Source organism: Lasioglossum baleicum, chromosome 6, assembly GCF_051020765.1.
Source record: "Lasioglossum baleicum chromosome 6, iyLasBale1, whole genome shotgun sequence".
Taxonomy (NCBI): domain Eukaryota; kingdom Metazoa; phylum Arthropoda; class Insecta; order Hymenoptera; family Halictidae; genus Lasioglossum; species Lasioglossum baleicum.
Window position 1 is genome coordinate 3,274,086 of NC_134934.1, and position 23,578 is coordinate 3,297,663.

The following is a 23,578-nucleotide window of genomic DNA, read 5'->3' on the forward strand; positions in this document are numbered from 1 at the left end:
GCTTGAACATCGGAGGAGGACTATGACACGTGGGAGTAGGTCCCGAGGGCTGCGCAGACTGCTGAAACACCTGGTGCCTGCGCTTTGCTGGAACTGGTCGTTCTACAGGGTGTTTAATTGTGGCTCCGGGATTTTATTGGCTCCTGCTTCAGATTTTTACGTGATTGCGATCTGAACTCTAGATTGATAACTACGACAGATACACTTCAGGGTACTCCAAACTTGACGGGCCTAACAATATATGGTGTCGTATTAGGTTCTTTAGACTGTTCATTAGTCAGGGATATTCAACTGTGATTCTGTTGATTACTCTACCGATTATCCTCTAGATTCAGGATTATTAATAGAATCAGCACAGACCTTGCTACACAAGGCACCTTCTTAAATTGCTCCACCTCTGCGCCTCTCTTTTATGGATCGCAAGGATTCGCAGCAGTTTGGCATTGACATCGATCGCCAGTAGTCGAATCAGGTCTGTCACTGGATCCCCTGCGCGTCGGAGAACAGTTTCATCGGGTTGGCGGTTCGGATCGGCTCCGGCGGGACCGTCCGATCGAATCTTCCGCTGAAACGGTCCCGACTAATGGCTACCTGTCGTCGTCCGGATGCTCGCAAACGACCGGTTCTAAGACGCGCCGAATGTTGTGGATTTATCGCGAAGGTGTTCGCTCCGGCTACCTGCTATTACGGTGCACCTGCGCACGCGATCCCGCCGCTCGTGCCCCTTGTCCCCTACTCTTCTCTCGTTCTCGTGTGTCCTCGCATCTTCGGGGCACTCGACGATATTCGCACCTTCGTTTCGCGAGGCGCGAAACTCTTTATCCTCTCCTCGGACTTTTTCTGAGAGATCGTGTAATATTCTCGCACCTTCGGTTCGAGGCGCGAAGCTTTGATAATCTTTGAATCGAAGACCGGTTCGTTCTCTCTTGAAATTTTTCTGGCTTTTCTTAGCGGTCCGACACGAGAAATGTCAATCGTGTCTCTCTTCGAATCGGAAGTCTCCTCGGATTTTCCTAGGAGATCGAATGATATTCGCACCTTCGTGGAGAGATGATCAGAGTTCCCTCTTTAGATCTGTCTGGGAGTGTAACGCATCCTCGCGGAATCAAGAAGAAGGACACAGATGTGGAGGAGGGTCGGCGAGAGGCGGACCCCGCGATGCGATACGCGTATACGTGCCGTCACGTACGCGACGGGCTTTTTACTGAAATAAAATCTAAATACAGGCGGCTCCGACGAGCACACGGCTGCCACAAATTCTGTTCCCATGAACACGGCTGCCGCCGGCCCGTGAGAGACTTGCCCCGGTTTATCAACCGCCTCGTCGCTTCAAAGACTCGCCCACGCCATGCTCGTAGACCTGCTTAGGCTGTTTCCTTACTATTTTCTGCAATAGTACAACAGGTAATCCTAATCTCTTCCATCGTGTAATTATCGAAGAATGACCAGAGCAGGTTGTAACAGTCCCTGAAGGATTAAGAGGCTAGACGCGTTTCCAGGATTGCAAAGATGGATTGCAAAAATGGGGTTTTTCTCAAAAGTCTTATTTTTACGTATACGAAGCGGCAGCTGCCAAATAAAGCAAATTACGCCTCGTAAACTTAAAAATAGGACTTTTGATTTAGATCTTTTATCTAGCGCTTGACTACTGAAAACTCCTATACCCTTGCAATCCTAGGAACGAAACTACGCCTTTAACACGTTAGAGTGAACAGCCATCTATTTCTACGAATCGAGGATTAAAGCGGACGTAATCGCCGAGGACAGCAGGCCCCAATTTGTCCGGCCAGGGTCGCAGGAAATGTGATCGTGTCCATACAGAGCCCCTGTCCATATGGTGAGCCATAAGTCCGTCGACCTGCGCAGCCTGGTTTCTGGGCAGGTTGACCCGTATCGCGCAAGGCCGAGGCTAAGCGATCAGGTCGTAGACGAAAAAGTCTGTTTCGTTGTGGCAATAAATTTGGCCGCGGAGTTATCGTGGATAAGAGAGTGGAGGACGGGCGCAGGGTGTGCGCACGGTAACACACACCTGCCCGGTGTGGGTGCCACGCGGAGGGCAAAAGAGGCCGACGAAAATAATGTATGCACCCCAGTACGCACAATGGAAACTCGAAGAGCTGAAGCCACCTGAGCCTGCAGGCGGACACAGGACGGGAGCGTCATTCGAGCCGGCTGTTTGGTACTCACGCCTTCCATCGGCCAACACTACACGCCACATTGTCGTCGTCGTCGTTATCGTCGCCGGTGCAACTAGCTTTCGGTCAACGATTTACTGCACTCCAGCCACAATTTTTACCTGCACTGGAACGAGTTACCTAAGCTCGTTCGATACTGGCTCACATTCGAACGTCTCTACGAAGCTTAATCAATTTTTTACGCGACTCGGACCACCGTCGATTTGAAGATTCAACTCTCCCCTTTACAATGATGCCGCAAAATTTGCTCTACAATTTTTCGTTGCCATTTTATCACACTTTGCAACGAGTCCCACCTGCAGCTAGGGAGCGCCATTCGAGTCGGCGCGCCGGCGGCTGTCCAGTATTCACGCACCAGCCAATATTGCCGCATTGTCGTTGTTGTTATTGCAACCGACGTAACGCGAAGGGACGGGTTGCAGACCAGCCTAATTATTCCGGCAATTTTTCTTGCGCCAGGGGAAACACGATCCTACGAGTTACGATAATTGCGTGAAATTGCCCGGCAAGAGTCGTACGTTTCCAGCCGGCGGCGAGCGTTATCTAGACCGCGCGGTGTGTCCGCGCGAACGCCTCGGACAGAATAATTAAGAAACATCCGCGAAGAAAGTTACCGTCTGCCCGATCTAAACACTTTCTCCCGCCAAGCCGAGCCGAGCAGAATTACCGTCTGCGATCTCGCGTGCCGGCGAAATCTGGACACGCAGGGTACGCAGGGTACGCATGTTGTGCTTCAGTATTTCTGTGAACTCTTTGCTAGTTTTCTGTAATTGGTTAGGGTGAAAATTGTGCGGGATCGAGGAGAATGTTGTAGCGAGGATTTTGTAAAAAATTCAAGAATTTTTGTTTTAGTTTTGTGTTGAGGAAATCAGAATTATAAGCCTAGTAATCTTATGAACTTAATTTTCTTCCATCATTCCATCATTCTTCCATTTCATTTTGTTCGAAGTAATAAGTATGACGAATATACATAGAATACAACGAAAGAAAATATAATATCATCGTTTCGTTAGCAAAGATCAAAATCGATAAAAAACCAGAGAAAGTTTGCGGTTTAATGTACAGGCTATTGATAAAAGCATAGTACAAGAGCAATTGATCTCTAAGGAGTGAATAATTCATCCGCGAAAATGGATTTTTCAAGTTGATCGGAGACGCGCGCCTAAGCATTTACACCAAGTAGAAACAGTGTGTCATGCACAGACACGCTAGCCGGATTCAATGCATAGGCACGCGTACTCGAAGAATTTTTTCAATCTCCATTCTCTTCTCCAACTCTAAATATATCATTTAAAAAAGAGCTACATAATAGAAGCCCATGCATTTAATTAATCAATCAATTTCTTTCTACATGTGTCGGAACATTCTCTAAAACGCGACGTTATGCATGAAGGAGAATTGTCAAATTAAAACAGCAATTGAAAAATGAATGAGCCATAATCCCAGGCCCATCAACTCAGCCAGCGATGTATCACGGTTAATGGAATCAAATTTTCGACGAGGGCTATAAAACGAGATGTCGGACAGGCTCGATGGAGCGTCGCGTCGCAAGGACAAAAGCCGTAGGACTGCGGGAAACGGCAACAAGTCCGACTAAAACGTAGTTATCGTTGCCCGGTGGCTCGCCGTGATTATTTTCATTACGGTACGCGGGTGATCGTTATCTACGGCTTCCCACTGTAGTCCGCGCGGCAGAACCGGGGCTTAGATTTCATGTTTCTTCTTAATGATTCGAGCAATTAGCCACGCTGAGTGCTCTGACTTCTCGTTCCAGCTCTCGCCCCTTCTCGTCTCCTTCTCCTCCTTCTGCACAGAGCTCTCTCAGCGGCTCCTTCCTTTCTCGCTGCTCTTCTCTCTTTCCCTTTGCTCTTCATTCCCCCGGTTTCCCCGACACCTCGCGCGGAGGGTGAACCACGCGAAAACACACAACCGAGAGGGAAATAATAATCGCGGGGCTGAAACTATTGCTTCGACGATTGCGTGCGATGCTAGCCGCCTCCCGCAGCGGCTAATTAGGGAGCCGCCGGTTAGAAACGACGGTTATCCCGCGTCGAATCGGATCTCGCGAGTTGTTTGCCGCGCAAACCCGAAACATCCTCCTCAAATCCGACGCGGAACGCTGCCGTCACAGCCGATCCTTATCCGTGGCCGCTCAGAAGCGTAAAGGACGCGCCGGACGATCTTTGTCTGCCACCTAGTTGTGCGATTTCGTAGGTCTACAGGCCGTTCGATGGACCAAATTAGGCTTCGTTCAAACTTCACGAGAAATCTCAAAATTGACGAGCATCCTCGCAAACGACCACCGTTGAAGAAGACCCTTAGGAAAGCGACCGCAGCCTCGCCATTTTGCGAAACAGAAAAATAAAAAGGATATCCTAGTACTCTGCAAGGTCGGGGCAACAAAGCCCCGTTAAAAAATGTTCGACCCACCCATCCATTGTTTAAACAAAAAAATCCGAAAGATGCATAGAATTTTTAGAGGGACAGAATACTTTAGCGCCTCAACTACGAGGTCGAACTACTTTCAAAAGTACTGATCATTGCAAAATTGATTCACGAGGACGGAGGGAGGAGGAGAGGTAACAAGGGGGCGAGGAAAAACGCTGAGACGGTCGGTCGGCGCGCATTTGCGTATTGTTATGTTAACCGGCGAACGAAGTAACAATCGGCCCGAGCACAATAGCGAAATCCTCGGGCGAAAGAAAAGAGAGAGACCGGGTTCTTTCGGCTTGAGAAAACGCAGAAAGAGAGAGCGAGAGAGAACGAAGGCAAAAGGAGCGAAGCTGAAGAACAGGAGGGTGGTGGCGTTATCGCATTATCGTATTGCGGCGCCTCGCTGCCGGCTAGCCTCGCCTCGCTTCTCTTCTTCGCCCTTACGTAAATTCCTGCAAACAAAGATTTACACCGATACAAGTGTGCTCGTCGCGTAACGCGCAATAGTCGCCCCCGCAACCGCCCCGAATATCGCGGACTTGGAGAGGGGAACAGTCCATTTTAATATTCCTTTATTTCCATAAAAACCTGCCTTGGAGACTGTCAACGGGAAGATTACGCTTCAGACTGGCCGAACCGCGATCGCTGCTCACGCAAAAACGGGACCGAACCGATGATTGAATATTTACGAGCGAACGTTTCGATGTTTACGCGATTCCTAGATTTGCAAGTAGAAAATCGAGGTGACTAGAGAGTTGTACATATCGTTCGTATTTCTTCGCAATTCAAATGAAATACATTAATCTGGAAAAATGAACAAGAAAATTGTCCGTGATTCGAACCAACCCGAATTTGAAGATCAAAGTCTCCCATTTACGATGATCCCTTAAGATTCACTCTACGATTTTCCGTTAGCATTTTCCAACATATTCTCACCGGCCGAAACGAATTCCCCAAACAAATTGGAACCTCGTTAGCCGAAATTAGAGCAAAGAGAAATTCGCGGGTAAGCTCGTTTCTTGCAAAATTTGTAAGGGCGAGACGAGGGGAGCGTCGCTTTGCAACGGGGTTTCTGGAGCAAGGCTCGGTGGTCGAGCGAAAGCGTCGGTTCCCAGGGCGGGCAGAAGGTGCAAAAGTAGTTTTTCCAACGGACAGCAGCCCCTGTCTGGCCAGGGAAGGGTGGGCCTAACGGAGGAGAAAGAGGAGAGGAAACGATGGAAGAGGACAAGGGGCGGATGGTGCGGCGGGTCATGGGTGGGTGGTGAATATGCAAATGTAATTGATATTACTTTTTAAATATTCCCCAGTCTCCCCGGCGCTGAGCGCGCGCGGGCCACCCGTCTGTTGTTCGTTCGTTCGCTCGCTGCAGAGGGTGCGCCAGCTTTATACACTCTTACTCTAAGTGCCTTTTACCCCCGGTGTGTCCCTGCACCCTCCCCCACCTCCCAGTTCCCCACCACCCAACACACCCCTCGGCGCCGCCCCTCGAGTCCCAGAAGCAAAGGTAATTAATAGGCTCGAAGATCTACTACGAGATCAGGACGGATAACGGGCGAACGGCTATCGTTACAAGTGGACCGTAACGAATTATCGCGAACGGAAAAGAGCCACGCGATTCGACTCGATTCGTTTCCCTTCCCTCTCTCGCACCTAATCCGCCTCGTTCGTTTATCCGACCTTCTACTCGTGTTTTTACTACGATCTACATTCCCATTCTTATTTTATCTGCTCGGTTAAACGTGCGATACGAAGTACAGTCGCATCCTCGATAGCTCGAATCTCAAGGGAAGAACTATGATAAAATCTTCGATTTATAGAAGTTTCGACTTATCGAAGCCTTCGAGTAAGGAAGGTTTACCTTACGAAAATTCTACTTCCAAAGGATTTGTACAAGAGTTAATGATTGTAAGAGTTTCAAAGAAAGAAAATTTTAATTTTTGGAGATGAGTTATTTATTGTATAAATATTATTCAAGTAATCTGTGATATTACTCTGCGCGAATGAATTAACGGATTGTTGATCAATGGTATTTTCAACGGTATCAAGGTTATGGTATCGACATCGAGATATGGTTATCGAGGTTTGACTGTACATTCGAGGCTGGTCTTGATTTTTACCATTTCGACGTCCCTGTGAAGTTGAACAAACTGTTTTTGTCACTGAAAAGTCAAGAACTTGAAAGTGAAACCCGTTTTACAACGGCCTGTGTGTTTGTACACGATCTGCCCTATTATTTTTACTTTGTTTCTTCATTTAAAGAGGGTCAATGGTTTGGTATGCGTAGAATGAATATGCAGTGTTAGTACACGTAATGTAGACGTAATGTAGACGTAATGTAAACGTTCAAATGAGGCACGAGTGCCGAACGAGTTCACCAACAAGCGAAAATTGTTTGCTTGAACCTTCTGCAGATCGTGTTTGGTAATACGAGGGGCTGGAATTAGGATGAACCGTTAATTTAAAGTAGTAAGGGATGCGGTTGAAAATTGTAGATATTAAAATAGGAACAGTTTAGATAAGCGGAGCAACTACGACTTACTTTTTAACGGAGAACAATAGTGTTTCGTTAGAACCTCATCAGCCGGCGATATCGCCACTGCACAGTGCTCAAGAACCAAGGCAACAGAGCCTCGCCATCGCTCACTGGAACAAGCCTAACCGCAACGGATGCAACTATCGTCGAATTTTTTGGTGGGATTCGTCAAACAACCCCCACCGCGGATCACTGATCTAATTTCGTGCCGGGAGGCAGAGACCCAGCGGATTACCATACATTAATTTGCGCGCAACGGTGCAATGAATTTATTAGTTAAATGCATCGCATTGTCCGCTCGATAATTACAATTTATGACGCAATAATAGACCCGCCCGGATAATTGTTCCACAAAGCGCGAAAAACCGCGAGACGAATCGCTGCACCATTGTTCACCGGTGAGAAGAGAGCTCGCAATACACACCGAATGTTTATTATCGTTAGGGAAAAGTTGTCGCGAATTCACGTGGAAAAATTCACATGCCTTTTTTTTCCTCGCACGAAAAACCGAAACAGGAACGGCCGGGCCGGCTCTGTTTGCACGATTTTCGCGTTCTCGCTCGAATTATTTAGCGTTCTACTTAGCGGTCGGTGAGCGTGCGCTCTTAAGAGATATTTATGGGGGCCCCATAGGCCATGGTATTCTCGCAGGTACGCGTTTGCGTATAAAGGAGCGTGCGCGCCCGTTTTGGCCCGAGGAATTCGAGGCGTCGGCAGCTTCTTCGACGCGCCGTTAAATTAATGTCCACGCTCGAGCCGCTCGCACCTTTCCCGCCGGCTCGAATTCCGCTCCAGGTGATATGCGCCTCTTCCACTCGCGACGAATCATACCATTTCAACCAAATTCCAGAGCGAAACGCGGCCGCTGTAATTTCAACAAATGACACCCGCGAGACACCCCCTCTCCCTTCGTCGGAATCTCCGGAATCTCGAAAAACTCCCTTTGTTCAAGCTGTGGATGGAATTATCAAAGTTTGTACACGAACCATATATTCAACAAAACATATTAGGGTGAATGTAATTTAATCTCCAATGAGATTGAAATACGTGAATATAAATATTGTGCCCTCAATAAATTTGTACAATTCAGTGAGATTGCATTCTCATTGGCGAGGCAAACAAAATTGTCAATCATTCTCGTATTTTTATAATCAACAAAACATTCTTCCTAAAAGGTAGAAAAATAAGGCCATTTCTCTCCAATCTCGATCACCAAAGCACTGTTAAAAGTGTACAAAGAAACTTCTCTTGCCTTTTTAATAAAAAAAAACTTCAGCCCTCAGCATTACATACATTAAAGCGAAGGTGTGGTGTGAATTGCGACTACGATGAGAAACGAGCTTCTTAGCGAGCTTTTTAGATTTACCTGTTTGATACGCGTAAGTAGGTAGGATACGATTGTACATAAAGAATAACAAATACTACAGTAACAAAACGACAAGAGTAAAGATAGTAACAAATATAAAAAAAAAACAACGTGAAGTGAAGTACACGAAAAGATCTACTTATAGAACTGAAAACGAAACATCAAATTCAATGTAATTAGAAAAATATGCAAGTGCTCACGTATTGCTCTAATTTATCAGAATTACAAAATGCACGGGATCGGACGCTATATTTATTCATGAGCTTGTAATTCAGCCAGTGGACGTTTTAAAATGCAATCCAGTACGTACAACGAAAGAACTTATGTATATACCGCACTGTAGTTTATGCATTGTACTTCGTTCTACGATGTTTTCGTGTTTAAAGTAACGCGCACCCCATGCGCAAATATGGAGATTGCCATTAATTAACATATACATATATCTACATACGGAGAACATAGTGGGTGCTCAAACGTAGTAACACCGTAATGATATGAAAAGTGACAAAGATTCTTGTGTACCTTCACTCCAGAAAAACTGGATGTTTCATTGCCAAGGCTGCGGCCGCTTTCCTCGTAGGTAGTTCTCGATTGATTTTAATCAGTTTCTGGTAATGGAAAAGAGCGAGTTGAATAACAGCTACATCTTCTTCCCATTGAAAGGAGAATGGCATAGCAAGTTCTTGCGCCCGGTGCTGGAAAACACAAAAACACTGGATTAGAAGCGCATTAATTTTCTCTGTTGTGTTACGCACTCTTCAGAGCATCGCTAGAGAAAGGACACACGCGATCCGCGAGCGATTAGCATATCGTTTCCGCATTCCCGTATGCAAGGTCGCGGCGAGACGCGTGAATGTCATAAATATCGTTCTACCGTAGATCTTGGCTTTCACTGATTCGTCAGCGCAGCGAAGTTCATCAGCCAATTGCGAATCTTCTGAGCATGACTTTTCGGAAACTCCTTTGAGCCGATCAGATTCGCACAGGCTGCGGTTCAGCGTGCTTGTCGGTTCGCATAATTATTCTCGAACTTGTAATATTTATTCTTGGAATGAAGATAATCGGTGAGACAAATATCGTTAGGAATATTTTTTTTACCTCGAGACATGCGATTTTATTGCGGATGCTAGTCAGCGTAAGTAAACGATCAACTTTCTTTAAATTAACATTCGAAATAAGCTACGCAGCAACTTGATCGTTTGCACTTTTATGTAAGTCTGATTCGCATCAGTGTCATGAGAACCTTTGTATCGAGTGTGACTCAACATTTTTTAATTGTTTTTGAAAAGTTGTTTAGAATGATGACCTTGACAACATATTTCAATTTCATCCAAACCCGAGAGGAAGTAACGTTTCGACAAGTTTTTACCTCTTTTTGCTTTGATAAGCAATACACATGTATTCAGTTATTCGCAATACAATTAGTACAAGAAATTGTTTAAAGTCGGTACCAAGTATAAGGAACTGTCTCTTGATTTATTATCTGAAATAAAACATTTCAAACAATAGAGAATCGTTGGGAAGAAAATCTAAATGATTAAGTGTACGTCGCGATAGGAAACATAAATCGACGAATTTCTATGAAGATGAACTAGTGCGAGCAGTTAAGAAGATTTAATTTATTGTAACTATTAGCACTGCTGCATATCTGATCTTCATATCGAGTTAATGAAATGTAGAACATAAGATTGAAGTGTGCAAACAGTGACGATGGACACATTAAAGCAAACGATGAATACGATAAGGAACGAAAAGGAAATCAAGTGTGGTTCAACGAGTTTGTGAGTAAAAAATATTATTAATGTATGCAATGTGTCAGTTCTTTATGCATGTTGATGAGGAATACGAACGATGATTATGAATTATGACGAGGATGCTCCAGTAACTTCATTATTTACATACATGCTAGAATGTAAGTATTCGTTCGAGGCATAAAGTTCCTCGTATATGAATGAAACGATAGTTCAATTTTTGAAAAACGCATTTCTATAATATAAGTACTTTTCGAGTACAACAACAGCGTGTGTTTGCTTTTCAATTCTCTAAAGTGTCCATGCAGTATAGTAAAAGAAAACCGTTCCCGTTAGCTTCCTCTGATAAGCCACTCAAGGAAACGTTCCGCCATTCTAAAGTAAAATTTCTGGCCGTAAGCAAAGACCTTTAGAAACTCGCGCATTATTATGAAATCCTTCCGCAAACGTTATTGTACACCCGGGTGTAATAAAGTGCTTCGCGCGCGCAGTTTAACATCCATTCACGCAACCGTAAAAAATAATCGCCGTTTTTGTTTCTCGTTCGCGATCGGGGCCGGTTCCAAAAGATTTATGATATTGTAGTCGACCGTCGAATAATTCGTTCATTTATCGTTGAAGATCTCCGTCTGTTCCGAGGAGCTCGGAATCGATATTATCGATCGATTTCTGTGAACCCTTTACGTTCTGAATAATCGCTTCTCTTATAAATCTTCAACCTTGAACGTTCTCTAAATTTTCAATGACAAAAGTCAAGATTTCAGAACAGCGAACTTTCCTGATAGAATTTTTTTATCGGGTTCGAGGTTTTTATAAAAACATTCAGCGACACGTTGAGAAATGTTTTCGGTGTCCCGTCAGAGTTTGAGGAAGCCGTTCTCTGCCCCGGCCTGCGAAACGAGAACCGGCCTACCAGATAATCCGCCATTTCGAAGCAGAGTGACAGGAAGCCAGATAATTACCAGCAGCGTGCGAGCATAAAGAGCAGCGTGGAACACGATGGCGGCGGCGATGGCGTCCGTCGGACGCCGATACGCGTCCCACCCACGCCACAAGTCCCGTCAACAAAGACTCCTTACCCTTTTCGCTTTTCTTCTCCTACACCTCATTATTTAGGCTGCAATTTACCATCTAGGCTGCTCTTTACCACCAAGGCTGCATTTTATTTAAGCCATTATACATTTCACTGTTTCACTGAAGCGTTCAGGAGAGCGGTGCGGTGATTTCATTGAAATAATAAAAAAATAAAAAATTTCTTTGAAATTGGTTAATTGATTTAAGAATTATAAACGATCAAATATGGTAAAAATTGCAATTTTTCATGATTTTCGGACTGCAATGCCATTTTTACCACGTTTGATCGTTTATAATTCGTAAACCAATTAGCCAATTTCAATGAAATTTTCAGAATGTATACAGGGTGTGGCCGGACGGGTGGTACAACCGAGCAGGGGGTGATACTACATGTAGAAATAAGTCGAAAAAAAGGGATAACAATTTTTCGTTAGACGCTTCGTTTCTGAGAAAATCGAGTTTAAACTTCCGCCATTTTCGCGTACTTTAGTATATGCAGAAAGTAGAATTGGTTGATCATGGTCAGACGCGTCAGACGATTCCTATGCAATAGCACGTGTATTCGCTGCATTTTCAAACTCGATTTTCTCGAAAACGAAGCGTCAAACAAAATAATGTTATTCCTTTTTTTCGACTTATTTTTACATGTAGTACCACCCGTCCGGCCACACCATGTATAATTTATACTAGTTTACAAAACACATCTTTGAAATTTTCGTCATTGGCCTTGCTAAAAAAGTTTTAAAAATCAATTTTTACTAATATTTTTCACAATTCCGATCAAGTGCATTTTTTCATCATATTTATTACACGTCGTTTACTAAACTAATCCTTCTAGCCTTACAGAGAAATTGAAGTCGTTTGGTCCATTCATAAAAAAGTTATTCTGCTAAAGTGTGTGTGTTAGACAGTAGAAGCATATGACTAGAAGAGTCGAACGAGAGTGAGCACTCCTGCTACAATTATCTTCGATCGCCTAGATTGAGAAAATTCACTTAAACTCATCACCGAATTCAGATAATCGATGATACATGTATTGAAATTGTATTTTTTGAACAGGACATTTCAGGAAGCAACGACCACCCACATCGCACGGCACATACATAGTATAATAGCGCTGAATAGGCGTGGACCTAAACGTTAAAGTATTTACTGCCTCCTGTCCCGACCATTACCAAGCTTGTCTCGTTTCGCAGCGATAACGTTAATCGGCGAACACCGAGCTGTTGGAAGCTCGCCTCGTTGCCTCGAAGAATGGCCGAGGATGCAGCAGCTCGTTAATCAAACGACGCACGACTAACCTTCCCGCGGGATCAAACGAAGCGCGAACTGTACTCGTAATACTTTCGATTTTGCGGATCCGTGAGAGATCCAGCGAAGATCCTACGTAGCCCCGGAGTCTCGAGGCAAGCCTCATTAAGTGGAAAGAGCATTAGCGTTATTAGCGCGTAGGGTTAATGGCTCGTCAAGATGCGCCGCGTTTCCAACGATCGGAGTCCGGCTCGTTTGCGACCGAGACGAGAAATTTAAACTTCTTTGGACGGTTATCGACGACGCCTAGGAATGCCTGGCGTCTATAATATTCCACGTGGAACCTCTTCCCTTCATTCGTTTTCATTAACTCTGATTTACTGCCCTTTTTACTTTTCACCGGTTTTCGTTCCCATTTTTCGAATCAGTGAATCGATTAGAATTTTAATGAACGATGCTGAGGAATCACATTTGAGAGCTGTAACGCGACGTGTGGGATAGGTAAATCATATGTATATAGGTGGATCGCATAAAGAATTTGAATTTTATTTTCTCAAAGAAAATTGAAAGCCAATTTTTCACTATTTAGAAGGAGTTTTATAACAATTTGTTCTATGATCTTTTTCGCGCGATTTTGCAGGCAACTTGAACATCCCATGCTCGTAGAATTTCTGTTTTTTAAAAAATCATCTTTCCGAACGACCTAATAATTCGATATGGTTTCTGACGAGAGTTTTACTATTGAGAGGAACAGGTACTTCGCATAATTTAGGATTTGTAAGTTTAAGGTTCGGCTGTACGGATTGATGAAATTACTTACAGTTACTTAAGTTTGTCGATTCAACAAGCATATCCCTGTTTCCATCGATTCACAGAGGGATTCGAAACTTTCGACCGGTGCGGCGGTGTAGGTTACAGAATAACTTTAAACTCAATTTACCCGAAACTTCGTACACCGCGACGCAACGCTTTCATCCTCTGAACCCTTCAATTGTCACGCAAGAGTTTTGTCGCCAGTGCAGTGCGCGCCTATGGTGTAACGCCACGGTTTCACTCGAGGAATTACAGTGTCGTGAGAAACACGCGAAAATCTATGCGACTCTGTTCCTCCGTCGGATCAACAGGACACAATCAAACACACAATAAAATTTTGCAAAAACTTTAACAGCTTATATCTCAATAACTATTTGTTTGCGACATGTGGCTTCTTTCAAACTTTATCTTTTCTGGATGAGTAGAAGGTATTGATGTAAAAACAATTTCAACAACAATTTTCTTTGTTATAAACAATTTTGCAAAAATGAAACGTTAAATAGTGCTTGTTGTTTCAACATCATAAGGAATTCATTTAGTGTTAATATCCTTTTCCACTTTCATAATTATGGGCACATATACATATCTTGTTAACAGTCTCTGCTTATTATTTAAATTAATCATGCACTTCTCTTACAAGATTCAACCCTCGCTAGGAAACTGAATCGATTTGACCCAGAATCGATTGGTATACACTTTCTCTGGCTATCGACATATCGATCTTGAACTGAAACTTTCTTATATCCTCAAACATAGAGTTAACATTCTATTAAACAAGTTTAACGATAGCAGCAATGATTTAGTAACTCCTTGACGTATGTATCGGAGAGGTCGCATCAAACAGCAATTTCTTTCTTCGGTAATTCATCGTTTTATTCTTTAACGATCCGTCTTCAATTTCTTTGAATCTTTTCACTGCGCCAAATCACACGTCTGACTTGTTGAGCAGTATTTTGACAAATCAGAATCGACGATGTTATTGGTGCATATGATCAGGGCACGGAAAATTGAAAAAATCAGGGGAGGGAAACGGTGTAGGCGAGAAACCTCAGAGAAGGGTGCAGCGAACGCGTAGGAACGGTCGTACAGGCATCGACTTTGCGTTAGGTGGATTGCGTGCCGCAGGTAATTACCGGGTTCCCCGTGGTAACGCACCAGCGATGGCGGATCCCCCTGAATCCTGCTGGCTACAGGCATTCGGGCATTCGGCCGACGACACGGCCACGGTGTTCCCGTCACACCAGTGGTTTCAACGCCAATTAAACACCCGCTTGTCAAGGAGGGGAAGCGAAACGCGGGCCGATTCTCCGAGACCGAGAGAACCCGAGCCCGGCCCGATTCGGTGTGTCGCACGCGATGCCCTACGCCTCCTCTCAACCCCTTCGGCTCCCTTATTATTAGCCCTTATTATCACCCACGCGACCACCAAGGACTCCATTCCTCTCGACGCCCCTTGCACCGGAAAAAAAAAATAAAATGGACGCCACCCAAGGCCCGGAACGACAAAAAGTTGCGCTGGGATTCGTGTATGTGTTAATTGCACAGCTAACCCCTTTGCTCCACAAATTTTCTTTCGTCGCCGTTTCTCAGAAGAAACAAATTTACACAGCCGTTCGTAGAAATAAAACGTTGAACTTTTACGTCTTTTGCTCGAAAGAACGATGATATAGTAACGATCTTAACCCTTAAAAATTGTTTAAAAATATTATTGAATATGTCGGTATCTAATCAATTACTAAATATTGATTTCATATCCATGAAATTGAAAAAAAATCATAAGGAATGGAAATATTCTATGTCGGAAGAAATGTTTAATTTTCGCGTTAAAATAGCTCCGAGCGCAAAGGGTTAATGTACAGATGAGAATGGTCAGATGCGTGTGCAACATCATCAAGGTTCGTTGCCAGTACCTCGATCGAGCACAAGCTCGCGAACAAACCTAATTGTAGCCGACTTCTCGGCACGAGAAATTTCGGATTAATCCCGCCTATTTAATGCGGCGTTGGAGCGAGCGCGTGCAGGCGTTTTTTCCACCGTTTCAATTAGGTCTGCGCAATATTTTTTCCCGTCATCCGTCATCCAGCGATCTGGATTTCGAGGCGAGAAATGCCGTGGCCGGTCATTTGGCCGGTGGAAAGCGTCACTGTACGACGAAGGTTTGCTGCCTGTTGAGAAAAACGCGGCGAGATATCCCAGCGACCTGGATTCGAGGCGCGTAGACCTACGCGCGTTTTACACCGCAGCGCCGCATAATTATAAATAAACTCGGTGCGTGCACCGGAAGAATAAAATCCGCCGCGTGCAGTTTGACAAACGTCGCGACTTGCTGTAATCCGGGCTAGAACAAGTATACTTATTGTTAGGCGAAATCGTATGCGCGTTTGCCTGCCGCAGAACTTCTGACTGCGACGCTTCTAGAGAGACTCAGGCTTTTTCTAGATTGAGTAGATTTTTTGAAATCTTTCAGGAAGCTACCCTGCAACTTTTCTGGATTGAGTCGATTTTTTCCAATTTTTTCGATGCTCCGACTCCTTCCTGTGTACGGTCGATTTTTTTAACTTTTCAGGAAACTACCCTGAGACTTTTCTGTGGACTGACCCGATATTTTAAATCTTTCTGGAAGCTACTCTGGCACTGTTCTGAAGACCGTCGATTTGTTTAAACATTTTCTGAGACGTTCCGAGGCCTTTCCTGAATCGAGTCGATATATAAACATTTCTTCAGACAGATGTTTTCTGATGAGAAATAATTGTCGATGTTGCTCGTGTACGGTCGCCGCAATTTATAATCCACGGAACGCAGGGAAATAATGATCTTAATCAAGTTGTACGCTGCATGCGTCGTGAACACGGCCACGGGAAAGGGGATGGAATTATGCGTAATTTTCTTTAGCAGTAATTAGCGGCCGGAATTGTGAATTCGGTTTAATGTCGTCCGGCTGGTTATTATTGTTTCATTTTTGTCGTGACGATGCGGTTCGCAGTTGTACGGGTAAAATGATTTAAGGTTCGATACGATTAGAGTTCTTCTGAAATTCTTCTTAAATTACATGCACGCAATAGAAATCATGCAAGATCTTAATGAAATTTCCAGACAATATAAATTCATTCAACTCTTGTTTCTCGCAACCAATTCACATTTCTTCTTACCGTAAAGACTCCGCTCGTTACTCTTGGAGGTCAAGCTCGATAAATTGATGCTGATTGTTATACTCGGACTAATAAGCTCGGTGTTCGCCGGGACAGAACTTCTGCAGCAGACTAATATAATAATATATGGTTTGGACTCAGGGGGAACTACGTATCGTCGGATCGCGCGGCACGCAGCCGTTCCGTTCCCTTCGCGAGAGGGAACAGGAAAAATTGCGGATGCATGTAGGTCGCGGCTGGGCCGTAGAAACAATAAGCGATAGCGAAAACGTATTCTGTGCGTGCCCCGATAACACACCCGGTGGAAAACTGGAGTCGCCTGGTGAGCTGCGTCGTTGATTCTTGAACGAGTTCACGCCTTACCGCGGGAACAGTCGTGTACAAGTTCGAAGACGCACGGTGAAACTCCCGATTCTTCTTTTTCACACCTGACCAGTGAAATCTATGATTGTAAAGAAAAACGCCGCATGTCACAGTTTCAAAAAATTTCAGTTTATGCATTAATTCACCTCTGTAATAATAGGATTTATGTATTTACCAGAAAAAAAGTCATGAAAACAAATCCGAAAGGCTGAAAAAAATAATGCAATTTAACAGATGTCCAATAATGCAATTCAACAGATGTCCTTTAGCCTCATCTTCCATAGAATAATTCTATTATATAATAACACTGCATACAATACTTAAATGTTTAGTAATTGGTTGGATGCCCCAACATACTTAATCTAAACAATATTTTGGAAAAAGGTACAGCAATTTTTAGCGGTGCCTCAGAGTCCGCTCCTCATTTCATGTACTTTGAGATGCTACAAATGGTGAAACACGAGACGACACGAATGACATAATTGTAAGAACAATATATTAGGTTGTTCGCGGAAAATAATTTAGTTTTTCGCGTAGGGGTAGCCTTGCTTAGGTTTGTTATTACTTAATCTAATAAAAGGCAATATCTTGGCAGCTGACATTTCGGATGTCATTCCTGCTTTCTAACCTTTCAAGCATTTTTTTGTCATCGCATCAAATATGCAAAATCAACTTGTGTGCAAAAGTATTTTACTTTTTTTATTGCAAAGAAAAAGTTGCGTACTGTTTGAGAAGAGGATGTACCATTTTTTTCATTTTTTCGAACATTTTTTCTGCGGCGCATACTTCAAACGAAGTCGTAAAAATTCTCAATTCATTTCAAGTCGCCTGAAAAATCACGACAAATCATAGAACAAAATAAAATGACTTCCTTGTGTTGTAGAAGATGTTTCAGGTCTGCAAGTGTGTTTCGAAGCTGTCTATTAGCTTGTGGATGTTCTTAACATTTTAACATGCGCTGACCCAAAAGCGGCGAAGTGTTCTTCTAGGTATCGTCTACATTGAAATATAGTTTGCAGAAAATAGTGGCGAGGTCGGACCATTATACGATAACGATCGGTGCCCGCGTTATCTTCGCACACTGGGGAATTGTCAGCAGGCTGTATCAGCCGGTAAATGCGCGTTTAACCTCGCCAATCAACGTCAAAACTCGGAGACGCCACGGGAAAGTTCTAGACACACGGTGACGCTATCGAGAAGCGAATATCAGCGTGGCCGAATACCGGCGATATTGTCAAACGGTTATTTATGACTGGCCTGATAACGAGAGGGCGAATCGGAACGTTGCTAATTTCCGAGCAGCAACGATAAAGGTTGAGACTCGTCGCTGAGCTTCCTGTCAAACTTCTGAAACCTTCAAGAAAACGCCATTCAAACGAACCCTAGGATCCATTTATGGCTCCCATAAATATAAACACTTTGATACCGTTGTATAACATATAACAAAATTTAGCGGATTTTTCATCTTGACAGCCAACTAATTTTTACCTAATTACAATTTCTCTCAACGTCGTTCATTCCTCATGGTAAAAATTCATTCATTTTTTAACATTCACAATCGTGCATTCATAATGTATCTTTCCTTTTTGTCTGTGCGGTATCTTTAAAAAAAAATACATAAGAAGGTTAATGTTAAACAATAGAAATTTATTCATATCCTTTTACTTGTAACGACAGCTACACTTATGATTTGCGTTAGAAATCTTCAAAGTCAGTATTCGAAGATACATTTCATCAACATTTCTAGACATTACTAGACATTACAGTGACATATGTACTTCGAACACGACATATTAACATTTTTAAAAATCATTTTACTGTTCGAACGGCTTAATACAAAACCAACGAAGTCCGACCGAACTGATTTTCGCAGATAAACTCCGCGCTGAAAAACGTAACTCACAGCCTAAACGAAATCGCTAAAAAATCTAGAAAGAAATTCAGATTTGCATAAAGATCCTCAGTCATAATACCGGATGATCTACAGTCTGCGAATCGGTGGATCCGTGGGATCGCAAAGCGCAACGCAGAGGCTCGTCTCGCACGAGAGCGCGACCGCAGCGCACAGTCTGGATCACGATTTCTCGATCGCGATTATCAAGCGTTGCGGCGCGGGATCGGTTCCCGTTCGCGGGGCGTTACACGTGTTGCTCTTAAGGTTTAGTGGTCATTATTATCCTGGGATCGCGCCGTTCTTATCGTTCTATGCAAATCGAAATCATAAACGGCGCGGCGTACGGAGAGCAGGTTCGAAAACTATTCACGGCCGTCGCATCGTAGCCGATTGCCGGGCACCGGAACGAATTGGCGAAATAATACCGGTGGATATATATTGTATTATATCGGTTTTACGATTTCGCTGATAGAATCGGGGGTTGTCTCGCGTTACAACTGCCTCTGAGCAAACAAGCCTCTCGGAAACGGAATGAAAGGTACATGTCGTTTCGTACTCCGACCAGTTTTGATCCCGTCTCGGCGAAATCACGCTCTCGCAATTTCCAACGGGTTCCCATTTAGATAAGCAGCCCCGGAACGCGCGAATAAAGCTAATAAAGCAGTCGGACACCGTGAACGAGTGGGTGTCCCGATGAAACAGCCCCATGGGTGATAGCGGTACCAAGCCCCACGACGTCGACGTGATTAAAACTGGCGTTGAACCGTCGCCCAACGACGCGACGGGGGGCTGATTGCCGGGGGTGGGTTCTACACCCTTCGCCCCTCGATTCTTGCTAATTTATGGGCGCCTCTTCGGGCCCAAACTCGCCGCTTCTCGTTCCATCTCCTTCCCCCTTCCGAATGATTGTATTCATTTCTATGCTGCACACTTGTTCGAAAGTATTCTCTTTAGCCTTTGCAATCGGAGCTATTCGACATACAAGTGTAGAGGTTGAACGAGCATTTTCCAGGATATCTTTGTAACGACTTGAGGAGCATCCTAAAAAACACAACAATTAGTCTTTGCCTTTTACGATGATATTTTCAAAGTCCTTCAAATGAAAATTGTGTTTTATAATTTGAACATTTTTCGGATTTCAGCGAAACTTTGTATATAACTTGCTTAGATTTACAAAATACATGTTGTAAATTTTCTCTTCACTTTTCTCTTCGCAAATGCCACCAGTATTTAAAAGAAAAATTATTTACAGATTAGCGAGTGAACTAATTCTTCTACCGTCTAAGAAAACTCGAGCTGTTAGGTCGAATTTTGAAAAAGTTATTCGTTTCGAAGAGGTGTACGAATACGTTGCACATCCATTGTATATTAGATCGAGGAACTAAAATCCTGAGTCCCACGGAACTCCGCGGGATTGCAGACCCTGCACGGGCCCCATGAGGCCCGCAAGAAAGTGCGCAGAACGCGGGAAGCACAGGGAAGGTTTCGAGCCGATTGCGTTGTTAAAATTCCATGCTTATCGGGTTGGTTCGCTCGTTCGATGGCTCGCGCGCGTTCCAGGTTCGGTGTAACCCGCGCGGAAGCCATTTGCCAGGCACGATGGGTAATTAGCGCGCGAAACACCGATTCGAGGAGATAGCGCGCGGCCTTCCTCTTACGTAACGAAGCTCGAAGCCGAGCGGAGCCGAGCCGAGCCACACGATCCGTAAAAAAGTATCGACCATCCAACTATCTGGCCGCTGGTTACTCGAATCCCGTGACCAACAACCAGGACGGGCGAGTTAGGCTCTTTTCAAACTCGTGAGTCGTCCGCCGCCGTCAGATCTCTCGATCAAGATACACGTACCTACAACTAGCGCGCGATTTCTCGCGTTTCCCCGCACCCGGAAGTAGGAAAAGTCGGCGAGGCATTTTCTTGATTGCCCACCGACGCCCACCGATGCCGGCGACGGCCACGCGATTTCTATCTATCGAGCACCGAGCCGACTTAATTACACGCTTCCGCTGTATCGTCTATAATTTCTTACATTTTAAAACGCGCAACGTGCGAAAACTACACACGGCCCTCTCCCGTCCTCGATCTTAGATCCTTTCGACGTCCTGCTCTCGGCCTCAGAGATCTACGAATTTCATAGACTATGAATCATCGACCTTTATGCTAAATAAAAATGTTCTCCGACGATTATGATAACCAGAAAATAAATAGATATATCGATTTCCACCCTTAACCCCTTGCCGTATTTTAACGAGTCATCTTTTCTGATATCGAACCTCGGTATGAGTACGAACAAATATTTGTACTGTTTCCAATTTGATGTTTGTGTACCATTACGCTAAACATTTTTATCCACACGTAATTATAAAAAGCCTTCTCGGTTCACGTCTCTCATTGCCAGTCATGTTTCCTAACCAACGACTTTTACAGGACAGCGAGAAGTCCCGTGTCTCGAAAACAAGCAGAAAATCGATGGGGGTGAAACGTGGAAAATCGCGAAAACTTACTGTCTCGGCCGGCACGGCGTAAAAGCGACGCGCGATGGCTTTTGCCGGCGCGGCGCGCAGAAGGATCAAGGAAGGCAGAGCAGGCTTTGGCATGTCGAGCATCGGCACCCTAAAGAATTCAGTTCGCGAGGGCCCCGAGGATTTCGCAGGATTTGCGCGTTTCCTCAACCAAGAGAGCGTGTGTTCGGTTGTCCCCATGTTCGTAAAGAACCATTGCCTCTCTCTCTCTTTTTCTCTCTCTTTCTCTCTCTCTCTCTCTCTCTCTCTCTCTCTCTCTCTCTCTTTATAGAGTGAAAGAGAGCCAACTATATTAAAGCCATCCCCTAGCTCCCCACGGGCTTAACCCGGGGAGGCCTTCCATCATTTTAAAGCCGGTCGTGATAAAATTAGACGGACAATTTCATTTGGAGTTCTTCGAAGCCACGATCGAGCGGTGACGGTTTAATTTCACCGCCCACGGCGATCCCTCGACCCCTCGCGGAAAAGAGCCACAGCCTGGCCGACGCGCATTAACAAATTCGACTGTCGGAGACTCGCCTAACTTCGTTCCGATCACACCCCTTACCTCCCTTCGTCTCTTCTCAGTTCATTCCTTCAAATGGTTCCTCCCGAAAAAGTTTATACATATTCTCATGTCTGTCATTCGAATTTGTAGATAGTCTATAGATATAATCTGTAGATAGATCTTGATGTTCTCCGTGTTCAACGGTGTGAATTAATGTTTATTTTGCACAAAGATCCACTACTTAATTGCGCAGATGGAAGAAGCTTCCATTCGATGCAGTACACTTTTATTTCTGCTGCCTTATTTGTGGAAAGTGATAAATTGGAAGAATTGATACAAAAGTCTTAGTAGAATATGTTTTTCCTTTCATGTATTACTGAACAACCAGGCACTTACGAGCTTTAGCGTACTTATAATGAAAGAGCGATGTATGCAAGATAAACACGTCAGAATTAACCCGAGCATATTAACCCAATTAAACAGATCCGTACAATTATAAGCGTACCCCGTATATCCATAAAAATCTGACAAAATCGAAGTACATTATCTACCGGAACACGAACTGGGTAATAACAATTACTCTATCAACCTTCTTCACGATGATAGGGTAGTTAATTCCAGCCGGTATATCGATATAAACATAATTATGAATTCCGTACAAATAATTACATCGCCCGTATCCACCTTACACTGCAGACTACGTGTTAATTGACTGTCGTATACGCGGATCACGTTCTTTGTTCTTTCAATAAACGTTTTCTATCGTGAACATTTTCAAGCGCATTCTTTTAATGTCACAAAGTTAAATTGACGATCAAGAAACGGTAAATGTGGCAATAGTTCAATTTTCCTCCTCGTTGAGAACACTTACACTTGAAGAGAATGAAATAAACTTTCATCAAAGATCATCGTTATTCTCAACGAATTAGTCGAAAGGCTTCGCCAGGAAGATCCGCTCTCGAAAATAAAGAAAGCAAATCAACCAACTTCCACTCATGAAGAAAAACCGTGTACATTGAAGATCAAGTCTACCGTCGGAATACATGTACCGTGAAAAGAGCGGTCGAAAATAGGGCTTTTACTTTTCCGAAGCTACGACTCTTCGATGATCAGAAGGAACGAAGGGAAGTTTCAAAGTCTTCGAATCGTATGAAGTTGTAACTTAATCAATCTTTTAACTGTGGTGGCGTATTTTTTCGAAATATCGGAGTGTCTGTAACTGTATCAAATATAACGTAGCAGCGAAATTTCGAAGTTCAAAGCTTCGGAACTCCGTTTCTTTGAATCCTCTAATAATTTACTACAGAGGTTCGAATTTCGAAGCTTCGAAAATTCGGTTCTCATCACTAGACAGCGGATTTTATGCATTTATGACAAAAATCTGCAGCTGTAATTTAACACGGTAAAATTATTAGAAGAATTGAAAACTATTGTTGTATCAGTTCCTATCAATTAGACATATTACGAAAGAAAATAAATTTCTATTTCACTGCGGTTCGTCGAAATTCAGATAACAAATTTTTATTTTGCATAGAGATCCTCTGTCTACTCACCACCTTCGAAGTTTCTGAAATCGAAGCTCCAAAATTCGAAGGTTCGTAGCTTCAAAATCTTCGACCGAACAAATGAGATGATCGGACCGAACAAAGTTGTGGCCGAAAGAGGATAAGGCTCGTCGAAGAAGAATCGAGCGAGGCAGCCGGTGTGTTCGAGCAAGTGGTGGTCACCGGCCCGCATTGCGGAACGATG

General features: G+C 43.9%; 1 protein-coding gene across 5 annotated transcripts in view; it reads left to right on the forward strand.

Annotated features, from left to right (window-relative positions):
- LOC143209766 (uncharacterized) overlaps window positions 1-23,578 on the forward strand; it is a 206,475-nt gene that overhangs the window by 105,170 nt on the left and 77,727 nt on the right. The window lies entirely within an intron of this gene.